Source organism: Protopterus annectens, chromosome 4.part0 (genome assembly GCF_019279795.1).
Source record: "Protopterus annectens isolate FY-2018-M chromosome 4.part0, PAN1.0, whole genome shotgun sequence".
NCBI classification, from domain to species: domain Eukaryota; kingdom Metazoa; phylum Chordata; order Ceratodontiformes; family Protopteridae; genus Protopterus; species Protopterus annectens.
Window position 1 is genome coordinate 199,404,111 of NC_056733.1, and position 17,009 is coordinate 199,421,119.

The following is a 17,009-nucleotide window of genomic DNA, read 5'->3' on the forward strand; positions in this document are numbered from 1 at the left end:
TCTTGAAGAGAGTTAGTGAGGGGCTCTGCCTAACATGGACTGGGATTCTGTTCCAGAGTGTAGGGAGCCTCTGGGTTATGAATCTGTCCCTCCAGCACGTCCTATTTATTTCTGTGTTGAGGTTCAAATCTCTTGCTCTCGTGGCTCTGATGGATTTGGATTTTCTGAGGTGGAGCATGTCCATTAATTCCAGATTGGACATGGCCTTGTACGTCAGGCATAGATCACCTCTGAGTAGGCGGTAAGCGACTGAATAGAGCTGGAGTTTCTTCAGCCGGGCAGGATATGACATATGTTTGAGACCCTTTATCCTCTTGGTGAGGAACTTTTGGGGTCTTTCCAACTGCTGCAGGTGTCGGGTAAGATACATCCCAAATGGGGCATTGTACTCAATCATGGGCCTGATAAGAGAAGAGTACAGGGGCACAATGACCTCTCTTGATCTAGATGTGAATCCCTTCATGATAAGGTGGGCAATATAGAAGGTCTTTCTAACCACCTTGGCAATGTGAGTGTCAAATGAGAGGTTACTGTCAACTTGGGTCCCTAGGTCCCTGATTACCTCTTCCAGATTAATGGATTACCACCTATGTGGTAATTTGTGGGTACCTTGTTTTTCCCAAAGGGTATGACTATACATTTTTTGGTGTTCAGTTTAAGGCCATGGCTCTGGCACCAATTATCCGTTTCTATGAGGCCTCTCTGAAGGATGCTTGTGTCCACTGGAGTATCAATTATGGTGCCCAGTTTGCAGTCATCTGCGAACTTTGTCAGCCACAATACTCCTATGTTTGCTTGCACCTCGGAAAAATAAATGCCGAACAAGAGGGGTCCCAGGACAGAGCCCTGTGGGACACCGTTTGCGACTGGCTTAGAGTCTGACATGGCTCCAGCAATTCTGACCTTGTGGGTTCTGTCCTTGAGCCAGTTTTCAACCCATCTTGTGACATATGGGTTTACATTTAAGCTGGTGAGTTTGTCTATGATGCCCGAGTGGGGTATTGTGTCGAAGGCTTTTTCAAGGTCAAGGTAGGCTGTGTGAACTGCCTTACCCTCATCAGTGGCCTTAGTGACTGTTTCAAAAAAGTCGACCAAGTTCAAAAGGCAGGATCTGCCCTTGACAAAGTCAAATTGGGTAGGATCCAATGTCTGTAGGTCCCCAATGTCTTTGTTTATGAGTTCCATAATGATCCTTTCCATAGCTTTGCAGACCAGGCTCGTCAAGCTTATGGGGCAGTAATTTCCAGGGTCCGTAGAAGCACCGCCTTTGTGGAGTGGGACCACTGTTGCTGTACGCCACTCTTTGGGTACGTATCCTGTAGTAAGGCTAACATTAAACAGCAGCCTTATGTGTGGGTTTAGTTCCTCTTGGAGTTCATGTAACACGCAGCCCGGGACACCGTCCGGTCCCATTGATGCTGTGTTTTTAGCTTTGGTGAGGGCGGCTCTCACCTGGGCATCTGAGATGTTAGGGAGGCTACACTCTGCTGGGATAGATATTTCTCCTTTTGGGGGGGGGGTGGAGAAATTTGCACTGAACCTGTCTGCCAGAATGTTGGCAATGTCTGTGAGTTCAGTGTATTTTGTGTCATTTTGGACTAACTCTGAGCATATCTGGGAGTTTCCACCCAGGTTTCTAACATAGCTAAAGAAGGCCTTGTGATTGTCTTTTGCGATTTTTCTCTCAAAGTTGGCCTTGGATGATTTTATGAGTGATCGTAGTTTTTTGCTAGTACTGATCAGAGATGCCTTCCCTTTTAGGGATTTTGCTCTGTCATGTAGTAGCTTCCTCCTCCTGTTGTAAAGTTTGTTAATGGCTGGGGTCCACCAGACAGGGCGCCTGCCTTTGGGGGAATGGGTCTTAGTTTTATTAGGGACTGCATGATCCATGCATTCTTGAAGGTGCCTGTAGAAGGCATTTATAAAGGATTCAGCAGTGTGGGTTGTGGTTTCCATTGGCCCAGGGGCCTTGAAGTATACCACTTCAGTCTTAAGAAGTGTAAAGTCGGCTTTTGAGAAGTTCTTCACTGTGGTCTTTTGTGCAGGGGGTGGGGGCGGGATGTGGATTTCCAGTGAGATTAATTTATGGTCTGATCTCACCAATGAGGGGTATACTTCTGGTGTGGAGCATTTTGTCCCCATGTTTGTGATGATCAGGTCTAGTATATTATCTCCTCTTGTGGGAGTGGTGACTAGTTGTTCCATCGCATTTGAGTTTATGAATTCTAGGAATCTTTGGGCTAGGGTGTTGGGGCTTGAGTAATGTTCCCAGTCTATGTTTGGGTAGTTGAAGTCTCCCAATATGATTGTATTTCGAGAGACATTCATACTCTCCAGTGTCTTCAGGAAGGCTGATTGGGGTTCCTGAGTTTGAGAGGGTGGTCTGTAGCATGCTACAAACTGTAGGGCAGTTTTGCCTATGGTTAGTTGCACCTGGATGATCTCCGATGCTTCGTGCATTGCCACTAACCTGGAGGTGTGGGTATCTTTGATGAATATGGATACTCCCCCTCCTTTTGTGGTTCGGTCCAAGTTTTGGGGCCGGAAAGCGTGATATGAGGTAAAACCTGGTTGTGCTGGGGTGCTCTCAGGAGCCTTGAACCAGGTTTCAGTCACTGCACAGACGTCGATGTTCTCCATACCGAGGAGGGCTTCGAGAGCGTGCATCTTGAGGTTTAGACTTCTGGCATTGAGCAGCATTACCCTTAGTTTTTTTTCACTTGTGTTTTCTAGGGAGGTGGGTTTGTCTTTTGAGCCTTGCCTAAAAAAGGCACTATGGGGGTGGCAAGAGCCTTGGCCAATATCCGGAAGCCCAGGGGTGACAGGTGCAAGCCATCCCTTGCGAAGCAGCGTGGCTTGTCAAGCATGTCATCCCAAGCAGACAGACATTGGATCCCCTTAGAATGACACAAGTAATTAAGCCAATTGTTAAAGCTGATCATTTTGTCTTTGTACTGTGGCATCATTCTTGGTGAGGGTAAGATGCTGCTCAGGGTCAGGGTCATACCGGCCTGGGCTACATAATCAGAGAGCTCCTCTATGTCTCTTTTCATGTAGTCCAGGGAGGTACGTCTCAGGTGATTGTAAGCAAGGCGCTCACATATCAGTAAGGACCAGATCCAAGATGTTATTCACCCTAGAGGGTACTCTGACTTCCAGGGCATTTGTATCGACAAAGTCCAGGGATCTCTGTGCTTGTGCACCAGTGGTGCTATAGGTTTCCCAGTCTATAGTTGGATAGTTTAGATCACCTAGGAAAACAGTACTGTGTTTAATAGTGAGTGATTCTAGTTCCTGTAGATAGGCATTGTGGCTTTCTTTTGTCATAGAGGAAGTTCTATAGCTAGCTAATATATGGTACAAGGCCTTACTGATGGTTATTTGGACACGAAGAAGACCAGCCTTGATGAGAATCTCTTCTTGATGTAGACTGATAGGGTCTATATTAGAACATCGAAGTTTCAAAACTTCGAATGTTCTAATATCGACCTCTATTCAGCAAACGCTGAAAACATCGAACATACAGAACAGCGAATTTTTTCCTAGGGAAAAAATTTGATGTTCCAAAACACATACACACAACACAAGCACACTAGACAAACAGCAATCCACACACATACACCTAAAATCTTACACCTAACCCTACACTAAACTATACACACATCACTAACTATCCACTTAACCCAAACCCTAACCCTAAGGTCCGTCACTATCGCATGCTCACTTCACTCGCGCCCTAACCCAAACTCACCTACCCCGCCCTAACCCTCACGTCCACACAATCGCACATTTACCTGACCCGCGCCCTAACCCTAACTCATCTAACCCGCCCTAACCATCACGTCCACACAATTGCACACATACCTAACCCACACCCTAATCCTTACTAACCTAACCCACACTTAATTGCACACTTACCTGAACCCGACCCGTAACTTTCCACCACAGTGCTGAAAATACCAAAGAACAGAAATGGATAACCAAAATTCTTTCCCTAGGAAAAAATTTGGTTTTCTGTTGATTCGATATTTTCAGCTTTCGCTGAATACGGGTCGATATTAGAACATTCAAAGTTTTGAAACTTCGATTTTCTAATATAGACCCAACTGATACACCTCCACTTTTTTCCCCTCCTTGGCAGTAACTACTAAACATGTAGAAGGCATTCTAATTGCTTACCACCATTTTACACCATGTCTCCCACCTGTAGGTTCTCCCCACTTAATTGTACTGTCACATCTAGCAATGGCACTATTATATCTCCTGATTGTACTACTAAACTTCTTGGGGTTCTAATTGACAACAACCTTACCTTTGATTCCCATATGAATAGTACTATAAAAACAGTCAACAAAAAATTAGGATCCCGCTACAGGATTAAATCCTTTTTGACTCCACTATCTAGGACCACCATTGTCCATACCCACTTTATCTCTACCCTTCTCTATGCCTCACCAATATATACGAAACTATGTAAAAACAACATCAACAAGCTAGCAATCTCTTACAATAATGTTGCCAGATTTGCAACTGGGTCTGCCTTCAGAGCCCATCAGTGTGATAATCTTGAACAGCTAGGATGGCTAGAACTGCCAAATACAATACTATTTAACCAGTTAACAGTTGCCCACAAGATCCTGTACCAACCTACTAACACACCAATACTTACTAACCTAATCACCCCCTATAACAACCTCAAGACCCTACGCTCATCAAATAAACTACTTGTACAAATAGGTAAAGCTAACAACTTGGCTGGTGACTCATTGTTCACCAATACAGTGGGGAAAACCTGGAACTCCCTCCCAAAAGACCTAACCATTACCACTACAACATTATTTAAAAGCAAATTGAAGCCATACCTTAAATCACAGTGGCTATACCCTTGTTCTAACCCTGACTAACTACCTCTTTTTTCTCAAAGTATTTTATCTCCATACCTGTATAAACTAGTTACTTTTCTGTTAACTACTAAGAGAGTGTATATAGCTACCTACTTTTCTGTTAACTACAAAAAAGTATTCTCTTATCTTAAATTTTTATTAGCGAAATATTTAAATGGCTAACCATAGGTGAAATGTACCATGACTCTGTTTACAGAAATGCAACAAAATGTAATGAATGGGATGATTATCTGTAAATTTAGCTGTATTTGTAAATGTCTCATATTATAAATTATACTGTGTTTTTGTTTGTTGGAGCTTTTATCCCCGGGCCACCACTGAAAATGGACATATATCCAGTTGGACTAGCCCGGTCAACAAATGTAAAATAAAAATAAAATAAATAAAATAATAAAAATGTCATAGTCACTACACAGATGTCAGTGTTCTCCAGGGTTAGGAGGAGTTGTAGGGAGTGGAGTTTCTTGATAATGGGTAATGTTTTTTGAATAATGGGTGGAATATGGGAGTGTGTACTGGATGCTGTATGAGAATTTGTAATGGATGTTCTATGGGAATGTGTAATGGATGCTGTGCAGGAATAGTGTCACTCTCACAGCAGGTGGGCCCATATCTTATAGCATATTATTTTTGTACTTTATTACGTGTTATCACCTTGAAGGATAGTATTCAACAGATGTCTGCAGTAGAAAGTGAGCAATCTAATTCTACCTGTCTGTTGTTTTTTTTTATACAGTGATTACAGCTTTCAGTACAAAGACCTGATTTACAAAGTTACCACATCAGAAATCCACAGACACAGTTTTAGGACTTGTACACTGTCATGGATAACAAAAGACACTGGCAGGATATATGGTGTGTATCTTGACTTCTGGGAAGGCCTTTGACACCATGTTTCATGTACTGTTAGTGAAAAACCTAGTGAGAAACCTACATGAGTAAAGTGATGCTCAGGCTGGTGAGGAAGATTGGGAGCTGAAGAGAAAGAATGGAGGAAAGTAGCTACATGAGAGAAATGGAAGGAAAAAATATTTCAAAATGACATCAGAAAATGTTATTTAAGAGAAAGGGGGTGAGGCTAAAAGACTGCATTGTTAGAAAGGGTGGTGTAGCATAAGATACTTCTACAGAGAGGTTTAAATGTGTTTTTGCAGATGGGAAAAAGCGAGGAAAGGGGTAGTAACTGCACAGAATTAACTGAAGAATTTCTTCATTAACACCAACATCTGTGAAACCACAGTCCACTGAACATTCAGTGTAGCCAGCAGTCTGAATGTGGGATTTTCTGGGAGGACACCATTTGGACATTATTTAAAAAATTCTGATTATAGGCACTGGTAGAGTAATTATGGTGCTCAACCGCTGTCTTGCCCCCCCTTCCCAGCTAACTATAACATTCATTCAATGTGCTATACTCTGAGAGATGTTACATCAGTTATGGGGACATAGTGTCAGAGTTCCTTAAACAGGGATGTTCTGTGGAGCTCTGCCTCCTGCTGGGAATGGTTTTGGCTTCACTGTGTTAGAAAGTGAGAATTAGAAAGCAGTGTAGTTTTGTTAACTCCCAGTTTCAGCTAGCTGTGGGTGACCAAACCAGGATTTGATTTTTTTTTATTATTTTTTGGCTCAGTAGATAGTCCTAATTATCCTGTTTCTTCTTCCATCAGTATATTTATGTGTTTACATGTAAATCTTAAAAGGAAGACAAGAATAACAGGGTATCACTATATAATAAAAGACAGTGAATATAAGTATGATAAGTCTAATTTCTGAGGCTATGCTGAGACCCAGTGCAGATGCTGTCAAAACCAATGGATGCAAAGATGTAATGATATAGGAAAACTCATGCCTTTGCAGTAAATTAGTCACAGAGTAGAAGGTAAAGCATGTGTTGTGTGTGTTGTGTGTGTGTTTGTGTGTGTGTGTGTGTGTGTGTGTGTGTGTGTGTGTGTGTGTGTGTGTGTGTGTGTTTTGGAGGTGGAGTACACTTCAGTACTGAGAAGTTTTAGTATAACTGTGGGGGTAGTATGGAGGGCAGTCCCAGCAATAGATCAGTGCTTAGGAGATGTGGTATAAAGGTACAGAGACAGGGCGATGGCAGTCTATCATGGGGGCAGTTTAATGTTTTGGGAACTGAGAAGTGAACAGATATGGCTGGATGGATATACATAAATGGCATATGGAAACAGTAAGTGACTATGAATGTGTAAAATAACATAAGTTGTGTACATAATCGAGAGATACAGGCAAAACCCATGCCTAACTTATTAAAAATCAAGCAGTGTGTTTTTTTGGCATTTAGGACTCTTCCTGTAAGGGAGTTGTCTTTATGAAACTGGTACAACTATGTCATTGTCATAGAATATAATCGGGCTTATGAAATGATTAAATGAAAATTAGGGTCAGACAAAGAAAAATGCATTTTTTAGTTTTGCTTTGATATTCTGCTCAATAAAAGACATAACCTGGATAATAAGTATTTATTAGCAACTCTTATTTTATTTTAGTCGTATATTGGGCCTGCTATGCCAGTGATGCTGATGAGACCTTGAAAACAATCTCAGGATAACCCAGATTTGCATCAAATTATTGCCATTTTTATTTAGTTTTGCTAAAGTGTAGTACTATAGTAACATACTAAATTCATTGCATATTCTATCCCTGAACAGAATATAAGGCCATCTTTGTCCAAGATTAGTTTCTTCTTCATAAACCTAGCTGCTCATAGCATGTAATGTCTGGTCTAGGATGAAGAGCTTGACGTTTTGGGCCTGGGAATGAAGTAACAGATGAAGTGGCAGGACAGTAGTTCATCTGAATTTTGGGATCACTTGAGTGAATACGCACGAGCCAGGGTGTTGCTATGGAATTAGAATACCCGCAGTGCCCCAAAGGGTTGTTTTTACATTTTAGCAAATAAGGAATTCATGTTAACCCTGTTTTTCATTTTCCAGTTTAAAAAAATCTAGCCTTCCTTTAAGTTCTGAAAAGGAAACATCATCTGAGAGAAGCTGACATGCAGTACTCCTTAAAAGAAGTTTGAGTTCTGTTTAGTTAGTTAGGAGTTTGGGTTCTGTTAGTAAGACAGGAAGTGCTGTATCCTAGGTATAGATAACTAATACTTGAAAATAAGGGAAAATGTTCTTGTAAACAACAATCTATGTGACTGCTATTAGTGCAAAGTAATGACTGTCGTATTTTGTATTTGCTTAAAAATTAGATAAAATTCCAATGGTTTGTGGTCTGTGGTCTCTTTTTTCTTACCCTATGTCTGTTGAAACTGTAGTAATGACTTACAACATCAGGCAGGAAACAGTTTTGCGATCCCATTAACTATTATGTTGGGGGATAAGGTGTGCCAGGAGACTGGCCTGGGTTCGTTCTTGACTGTTAGTTGACTACATTCAGCAGAAACTGGTTATATAATATCAAGATCCATTCCATCCCCTCTGGTGTACAATTTATTTTAAAATACACAAGCCTTGTTTTTTATAGCTAGCAGTCTAAAATAGCACAGAAACTTTAATGCTTATAGTCAGTCTACTGGGAATAGACTGTTAGATGGCCTATAAGTTAAAGCAGTGCATTTAGTTTTATTATAAGAAAAGTATCTTTTCTTCAGAAAAACTACTTACCCTGTGCTTTTAAGGAAATTGTTCTTGGCAAAGAAGCCCACACCTCATTACATCTTTTTTTCATTCTGCACAAGAATCAAAATAGGTTAAAAAAAGGTCCTCAATCAGTAGTTATTTTTTTCCAGGATGTAGTTTGCAAAGATCAGTTTGTATCGTTGTTCATCCAGGGCCTGCTGAGTCCCATCACTTATTTCAGAAAGATTTTATGATTAATTCCAGTTGATGTAACTGGGGCATAGAGCCTTCCTACTTATGGATGCAGTACTGGGTATAAATGTGATGAAGCACACGGCAGTGTCCTGCTGTCCGTCATTGATATCAGCCATGTGGAAATGGTTACTATTTAGCACTCTGCTGGTGATAGTGAATGGGAATTGTATTAGCCTGCATATGGACTTCATGTAAAAACATAGAATCAGTCTCCCTTTTTGTTTTACATCTTAGACCTGAGGATCAGATGACATTTTTTTTCATATTGCTTTATATGTACAGTATAAGCACAATAACAAGAGAGCATGGTGTGAAAATGTTTTCTTAGTCACATTGGACTCATAGTATGCACAGGTATCATTAGTTTCACTTAAAACTTAATGTCAAAAGGCATAATGGACATAAGGCTGAAGTTAAACTCAGGGAGTTGTGGCTATTCTCTTAACTTTTGTAAGGGGTCAGAGTTTCTAGGGGAATAAACCATTACCATTTAGATGAAGAAGTAGTAACAGTCTAATGAGGAAAAGTCAAAATTATTGGAACTAAGAAGATTTCAGTTTCTCTGTAGTTTAACCTGTACTTTGTGATTAGGTAATCAGAAAGAAACACACAAGCATACCTCTCAACCTCAATGCAAGAAATCTGGACAAAACCTGACATAATGGGGGGACAAAGGCCCAAAATAGGGAAAGATTTTAAATATTGCTCTTATAAACTTAGACAGTTTCTAGAATAACAGGGTTTGTGTTCACATGCATTTTCTGGTGTATGAAGTTTGAAACTCAAATGTATGTCATTATTTAATTACTTCAATCATCAGATCATCATAGTGATTTTCCAGAAAACAAAAAAAAACTACATATTTTATGAGGAACAGACCAAAAATATGAGGCTGTGAAAATCTAGACAGTTGAGAGGTATGCACATAAGCAAGTGAGTCTGAATAGAAAACAGTGAATAAGGAGAAAGCTGTAGGCAATCATTTCACATGGCAGGAAGGTAACAACATAGTAAATGATCCAAGCTGCACAAAGGGTTTGTCTGGCAAAGGTCACTGTCCTCTTGAACTTTGCTGTTGTTATCCATAGGCAAATGTGGTCCTTCCACGCCACAGCCACCTTTTTCCTTGAGCCCCATGAAAAAAAGCTACTGCACACCAAGATGGAGTTAAATATCTATAGCTTTTGTAGTTTCACCATGTTTAATTAATACTGTTAAGCCAGTTCAAATATGTATGTAAGGTACTGTCCAACTAATTTTTATCCATGATGTATGGCTACATAACATCCTTCTAAAGAATTATTTATTTATCTAAATTTATTTTTAACTTATTAAAATGTATATGTGTGTGTTTTTGTGTGTGTATCTCTCTTTCTCTCTCTCTCTATATATATATATGTGTGTGTGTGTGTGTGTGTGTGTGTGTGTGTGTGTATATTCATGTATATATATATATATATATATATGACACTGGCTGATTTCTGCCACATTGGCTACTTTCTACTTGTTATGGTAAATAATATCCTATCCATTCCGTATTATTCTTTTGTAGGACATATGATGGGGATCTAATTTACAGTATTTTTGTGTGAAGTTATTTGTGTGTTTGTTGGTCACATATTTGTTCGTGATAGTGACAGACCTCAGCATCTTTCTACAGCATCCCCCTCTACAAATTAAGGGGTTGTATTTGTTATACATTTATTAAATGCACCTTAGATATTATGTTGCCTATGCAGCTGTTACCTCAATTATTTCTGGTTATTATTTATTTTGACATCATTATTATATAAGACTTTCATACTATTGTGCAGGTACTTAACTTCTGCTCCATTAATTTCTTATTGTTAGGTTTTGAATTTTGTTTTGCTATTCTTTTTTCTGCTTTAAAATGTACTTCTTTTAATTATGTTATACTTACCATTCTTATAGAATCATAGGAGAATACTAGGCTAACGACCCTAAAGGACCTTTTGAAGCTTAACTATGCTTCCCAGAGATATTAGAAAGGTATTGGTCCCATAAGGTGTGTGTGTGTGTGTGTGTGTGTGTGTGTGTGTGTGTGTGTGTGTGTGTATGTGTGTGTATGTATATATATATATATATATATATATATATATATATATATATACCTGCATATGAGTGGTCCAGCATTTTCTAACAGGGACATAAGTGGTCCAGCATGTTCAAGCTTCCTCTCTCTAACAGAGACATAAGTGCCACACCAGGGGTAAATGTGCGACTCCTCAGCTACTGATTTAAGTTTCTGTTGAATAAGTGCAGGGAAAAACTTTGCTTCATATGGATGGGAAGCCTGTTCCAGAGAAGGGCAGCCTCTGACACATGTACCTGACAATCCAGCATGTTGAATTTATGTTGCAGGTTTGGTTTAGGTCCTTGGATCAGATATTTCTGGTGCTGTTTGTTTTGTGGATGTACAACAGGTCCATTAAGGCTACGTCAGATGATGCTTTGTTAGCCAGGCATAGGTTGCCTCTCAGCAGCCTCTAGGAGACCTAGTATAATGGTAATGCTTTCAGATGGCCTGCACAGAGCTTGTTTTCTGTACCATGCATTGTTTTTGTGAAGAACCCGTGTGGTCACTTCAGTTGTTGCATATGCCTGGTCAGGTTCATGCCAAAGGATGCATTGTACTCAATGATTAGTCTTATGAGGACAGAATACAATGGAACAATGACATCTTTGAACCTGGATGCCATACTATTGCTTATAAGTAGAGCATCAAGGAATGATTTTCTTACTGCTGTAGACACATGATGGTCCAAGGCCATGCGGCTGTCCACATGTGTTCCCAAATCTCTGATGACTCTGTCTGCTCTTAGGGGTGTATTATTGATATAGTAATTTTTAGGGGTGGTTGTCTTACTGGATGATATTATTATGCCATTAGCACTGAGTTTAAGACTGTGACTCCAACACCAGCTGTTTGTCTGTATCAGGCCCCCTTGGAGGATGTTTTTGTTTTGGGTGAAGATTCAGTGACTGCACTTAATTGGGAAAGAGGACAAGAGTTAAGGGGATAAGTTAATCTTTCCAACAGAACAGGGTGGTTTATATTTACCTGATTTGAAGGGATACTTTAAAGCTACACAGTTAAGGCTCATATACGTAGTGTAAGCAGAAATTTATAATTCAAAATGGAAAGGAATGGTGATGAAGGGGGGATTGAAGAAATAGAGAGAAAGAGTGGGATTTTGGATACAGATCCTTAAGGAGAATAACAACAACCATGCAGAATATTATATTCATGAAGCAGCAAAAATTATTCTAAGAACTAAGCCAATATCAGAATGAAGAAAGGAGAGTTTGCCAATATGAATGACTGCAAGTAGGGGTACAGAAAATAGGCAAGAGGAGGCTGAAATTTACGAGAGAAACCTGGCAAGGAACTAAGATACTGGGAGCAAATAACTCAAGCAGGAAAGGTAACAGAGTGTGATGAGGACAAGAAGACATTTGGATTGCAGGCTGGAAACTGCCTTCCCTAACAGGGCTTGATCTCAGAATACAGGTGAAGAGAAAGGGATAGGGAAAATTTAAGTGAAACATCTGCCCTGGTTGAGTTTTTAGTTGAATCTAGAACAGAAACATATATTAAAAAAGAATAATAATAGGGCATGTAAAATAATGCATGATAACTATAAGAATCAATCAGAGGAGTTTAGAGAAGATTGTGAAGAGAAACTAGAAAAGCGATTTACAAGAAAACAATGGGAAGGCAATTGTATGGCTCTCAAGTATGCAACCAAGTCCAGAAGGCTTAGGATTTTTGCTTGGAAGTATTTGCATAGGTATTTTTATACCCCAAGCAGACTTCAGGGATTTTTTTCCTCGGGTAGATAGCAAATGTTGGAGATGTGACAGTGAAGAAAGAGGTAACTGGGAACATATGTTCTGGGAGTGTAATGGCTGGCAGATTTTAACAATTCCCTACAGAGTACTCTATCAGAAATATTGGGTGAAAAAATGGCTGATAGTAAGGAAATGATACTTTTGAGCTGGGATACATGATCTGCATTGCTTAGGCCTAGTAAGGCCTTAGTAAGCTTAATTCTGTTGGCTGCCAAAAAGGCACTTACTAGAAAATGGAAATCAAGGTCTGCACCAACTGAGTTTAAAGTACTAATTATTATACAAGAGATAAAAGAAATAGAAGAAGAATCTTTAGAAAAGGGAAAAAGCAAATTATATACAAGTAAATGTAAACTGTAGGAACAGAACATGCAGAATAATGTTCAGGAAGAGGAGAAAGAGTGAGGTTTAAGGGAAGGCAAGAATTTTTTGTAAAGGGCTGATGATAGTAGCCAAACATATATATGTGACGTATATTACATTTAAATGGAAAATGTTAAAATGGTTTGATTTGTTCAGTTAATGAATGTTTGCCTTAAGTGATAATTTAATAACGGTGTTTAAATAAATGACTGCAATTAATTTGCAGTTGTCTGCAAATTTGGTCAGTCAGAGGCCTTTGATTTTAAATTTGACTTCAGAGAAGTAGATGCCAAAAAGGAGCAGTCCCGGTACTGAGTTCTGAGGGGCTCAATTAGTGACTGGCCTTTTTGTGGAGATAGACCCCCCCCCCCATATTACCGTATTGGGTCCTATCTGTGAGCCAGCCGGCTATCTAGTGGGTGATGTAGTAGTGTATACCTAATTCAGTGAGGTTGTCTACAATGCCCAAGTAAAGAATTGTATTAAATGTTTGGTCACATAGAGGTTGGCAGTATCCACCATTTTGCCATCATCCGTTGCTTTGGTGACCGTCTTGAAGAAGTCCATCACGTTGAGTAAGTATGACCTTCCCTTGATGAAACCAAACTGAGTTGGATCCAGCACCTGAATGCTTCCTATGTCATTATTTATCATGTACATGATAATTCTCTCCATGACCTTACATATGAGGCTAGTCAAGCTTATGGGTCGATAGCTTCCTGGGACAATAGATGCCCTGCTCTTGTGTAGTGAGATAACAGTTGCAGTTCTCCATTTGCTTGATACAAAGCCTTTTAGAGGCTGCAATTGAATGGTGCTTCTAGAGGTCTCAAAAAAATTATGTTTCATGCAATTAAGGAGGCATCCTGGGATATTATCAGGACTCATCAATGCAGTGGTTTGAGCACCTGTTCCCTGGTGATAGCTAGAGGAGTTATGGTTGGGGTTATTTCTAGAGAGGTATCTTGGGGAGAAAATAGGGTAAAACTGAGCTGAATTTATCAGCCAGTAGGTTTGCTATTTTCTCAGGCTTAGTATAGGTGGCTCTACTTACAATTAATTTGGCACATTGTTGTGTCTTGCATTTATGGTTTTGGACATAACTGAAGAATGCCTTGTTGTTATCCTATGCCTGAGAGGTGACTTTTACCTCAAATTTGACTCTGGTTCATAGGTTCATAGATTTATTGGTATATACTGGGCTAATGACCACTAGAGCCTTTATAAGTCAACCGTGCCATCCAACTCACTTGTGTCCCTGTGTATCATGGACATTAATTAGCAGTGGGTATGTTAGTTAGAGCATTTCTAGCAGTTATATTCCATGGGGGGATATGTTAGTTTGGATATTACTGCAGCCTCTGTCATTCAGACACATGGGGGCCAAACCTGAGATGAATTTCCAATTTTCCATCCATTAGTCAAGGTTACAGTTAAATAGAGTTAGGGATGGGCTTCACATGGATAGGAAGCCTGTTCCAGAGCCTGGGGATCCTCTGAGATACATATCTGTCTTGCCAACATGTCTTATTTTTGTCACAAGCATCATTTAAATCCTTGAAACTAGTTGCTCTGATGCTGTTCATTTTGTGGATGTGCAAAAGGTCCATTACAACTGGATCCAAAGATGTCTGGTATGCCAGCCATAGATCACCACTCAGTAACTTGTAGGAGACAGAGTATAGAGATAGGGCATTATGGCAGTCCATATAGGACAATGTGTTTATACCCTGGATTCTCCTGGTAAGGAACCTTATGTGCTTTCCAAGTGTTTCATATGTTTGGTTAGGTACATGCTGAAGGGGGCATTATACTCAATGATGGGTCTGATAAGGGCTGAATAAAGTGCACTTACGATTTCCTTGGACCTGGATGCCATGTCCTTACTTATAAGTTGGGTGACATAGAATGATTTTCGTTCTAATTTGGACACGTTGGTGAAAGGCCAGATTACTGTCTACAGATGTTCCCAGATCCCTGACTACTGGGCCAATTCTTAGTGGTGTCTTATTGAAGGACTAATTAGCCTAGGGGACAGTTTCCTAAAAGGCACCATAATACATTTTGTGGCATTAAGTTTTAGTCCGTGACTTTGGCATCAGTCATTTGTCTGTGTTAAACCCTGTTGTGAGATGCTTGTTTCATGGGGAATCTATTGTAGTTCCAGTTTGCAGTCATCTGTGAATTTGGTCAGCCAAAGGCTCTTGACATTAGCCTTTACTTCTGAGAAGTAGATGCCAAATAGCAGAGGTCCCAGCAGAGGTACCCTGCTGGTCACCAGTCTCTTAGTGGAGGTGGTATCACCAATCCTGACTTCCTGAGACTTGTCTGTAAATCAGCTGGCAATCCAATGAGTTATGCAGAAGTTCATACCAAGTCTTTTGAGTTTGTCAACTATACTTGAGTCCGGTATTGTACTGAATGCCTAAGCCTGGTTCAGGTAGGAGCTATGCACTATTTTCCCATCAATCATAGCCTTGGTGACCTTCTCAAAGAAGTCCACCAAGTTTAGTAGGCACGACCTTCCCTTAACAAAGCCAAAGTGGGTTGAGTCCAGTATCTAAAGATTGCCTATGTTTTTATTATTTATACAATAATTTATTCAGTGGTTTTGCATATTAGACTAGTCAGACCAATAGGTCTGTAGTTTCTGGGGTCAGTTGATGGCCACCCTTTTAAAGTGGAGTAACCGTTGCAGTTCTCCATTTTCATGGTACAAAGCCTGTTTTGAGGCTATAGTTGAAAAGTGAATTAACTGGTCCTGATCATGTTTCATGCTATTTAGGAGGCATCCCAGGATATTGTCAGGGCCCACTGAGGCTGTGTTTTTGGCTTTAGAGACTGCTGCCACGACCTTCTACCTGTTAATAGCTTGGGAGTTATACTAGTATGTATTTGATGTGGTGAGATGGGGGGATTGTAGTGGTGATGTTTGAACTGAATTTGTCAACCAGCAAATTCCCTATATTGCTCTGCTCGTTGAAGGTGGCACCATTGATCATTAGATCGACATACTGATGTGTGCTGCCTTTGAGGTTTCAGGCATAGCTGTAGAAGGCTTTGTGATTGTCTTTACCCTGTGAGGCTACCTTAACCTCATAATTGGCCTTGTTGACTTAATTAGTCCCCTGAGTTGTTTATTAAGTTTGATGAGGAAGTTTTTACCTTGCTGGGCATTGCACTTCCTATTTTTGGCAAAGATCTTCTTCCTGTTGTTATCCATTGATGCTGTTTTTCCACCAATTTAGCTTGTTTTTTGATTTTGTCGTGAACTTATTTCTGGTAGGTACCACAGCATCTATAGAGCTGTATACATGATTGTAGTGGGGTCTTGTGAAAGACTCAGTGTAGGCAGCAGTGTCTGAGGGAGATGTTTGAAATTTTGCCGGGGGGTTACTTAGAAGTAGGAAGTTTGCCTTGGAATAATTTCTAAAAATTCCAGAATTATCCAGTGTTGGGGGGAGAGTGCATCCAGAGGCACTGCTGCCATCTAGGCTCTTCAACAGAGAAAAGCACTTCATTGTAATAAGACGGTACATGTAATTCAGTGCCTTATTACAGTTAGATATATGATTCCTCCCTCCTCCAGTTCTTCCAATGAAGAGCAAAATATGGACATTACTTCTATTGGCATATCAACCAGGTGGCTACTTGCGTGACACATTCCCCTCCCTCCTGCCCCAGCAATTCAGGTCCCATTTCTGTGCTCTGCCCTAAACCTCCTTTTACTTTAATAAAAAATATTAATAATAATTTCTTCTTAAACTGTAGCAAACAGTTGTTACGGTTTATACAACTCCTGCATGGAGTGCTTCTATACTCATGTTTTAGTTTGAAAAAAAATTATTTTTTTTTAAGCTGTAGCAAATTACTTGCTGCAAAAGTAACAAACAGTTGCTACAGTTTATGCCCTGCCTGCACAGAGTGCTATAGACCACACACAGACTGCTACAGCACTCAGGTTTGACCACAAATACAACACCGGCTGATCACACCCCCAGCACTTTGTGCCTAGGGCAGTTAC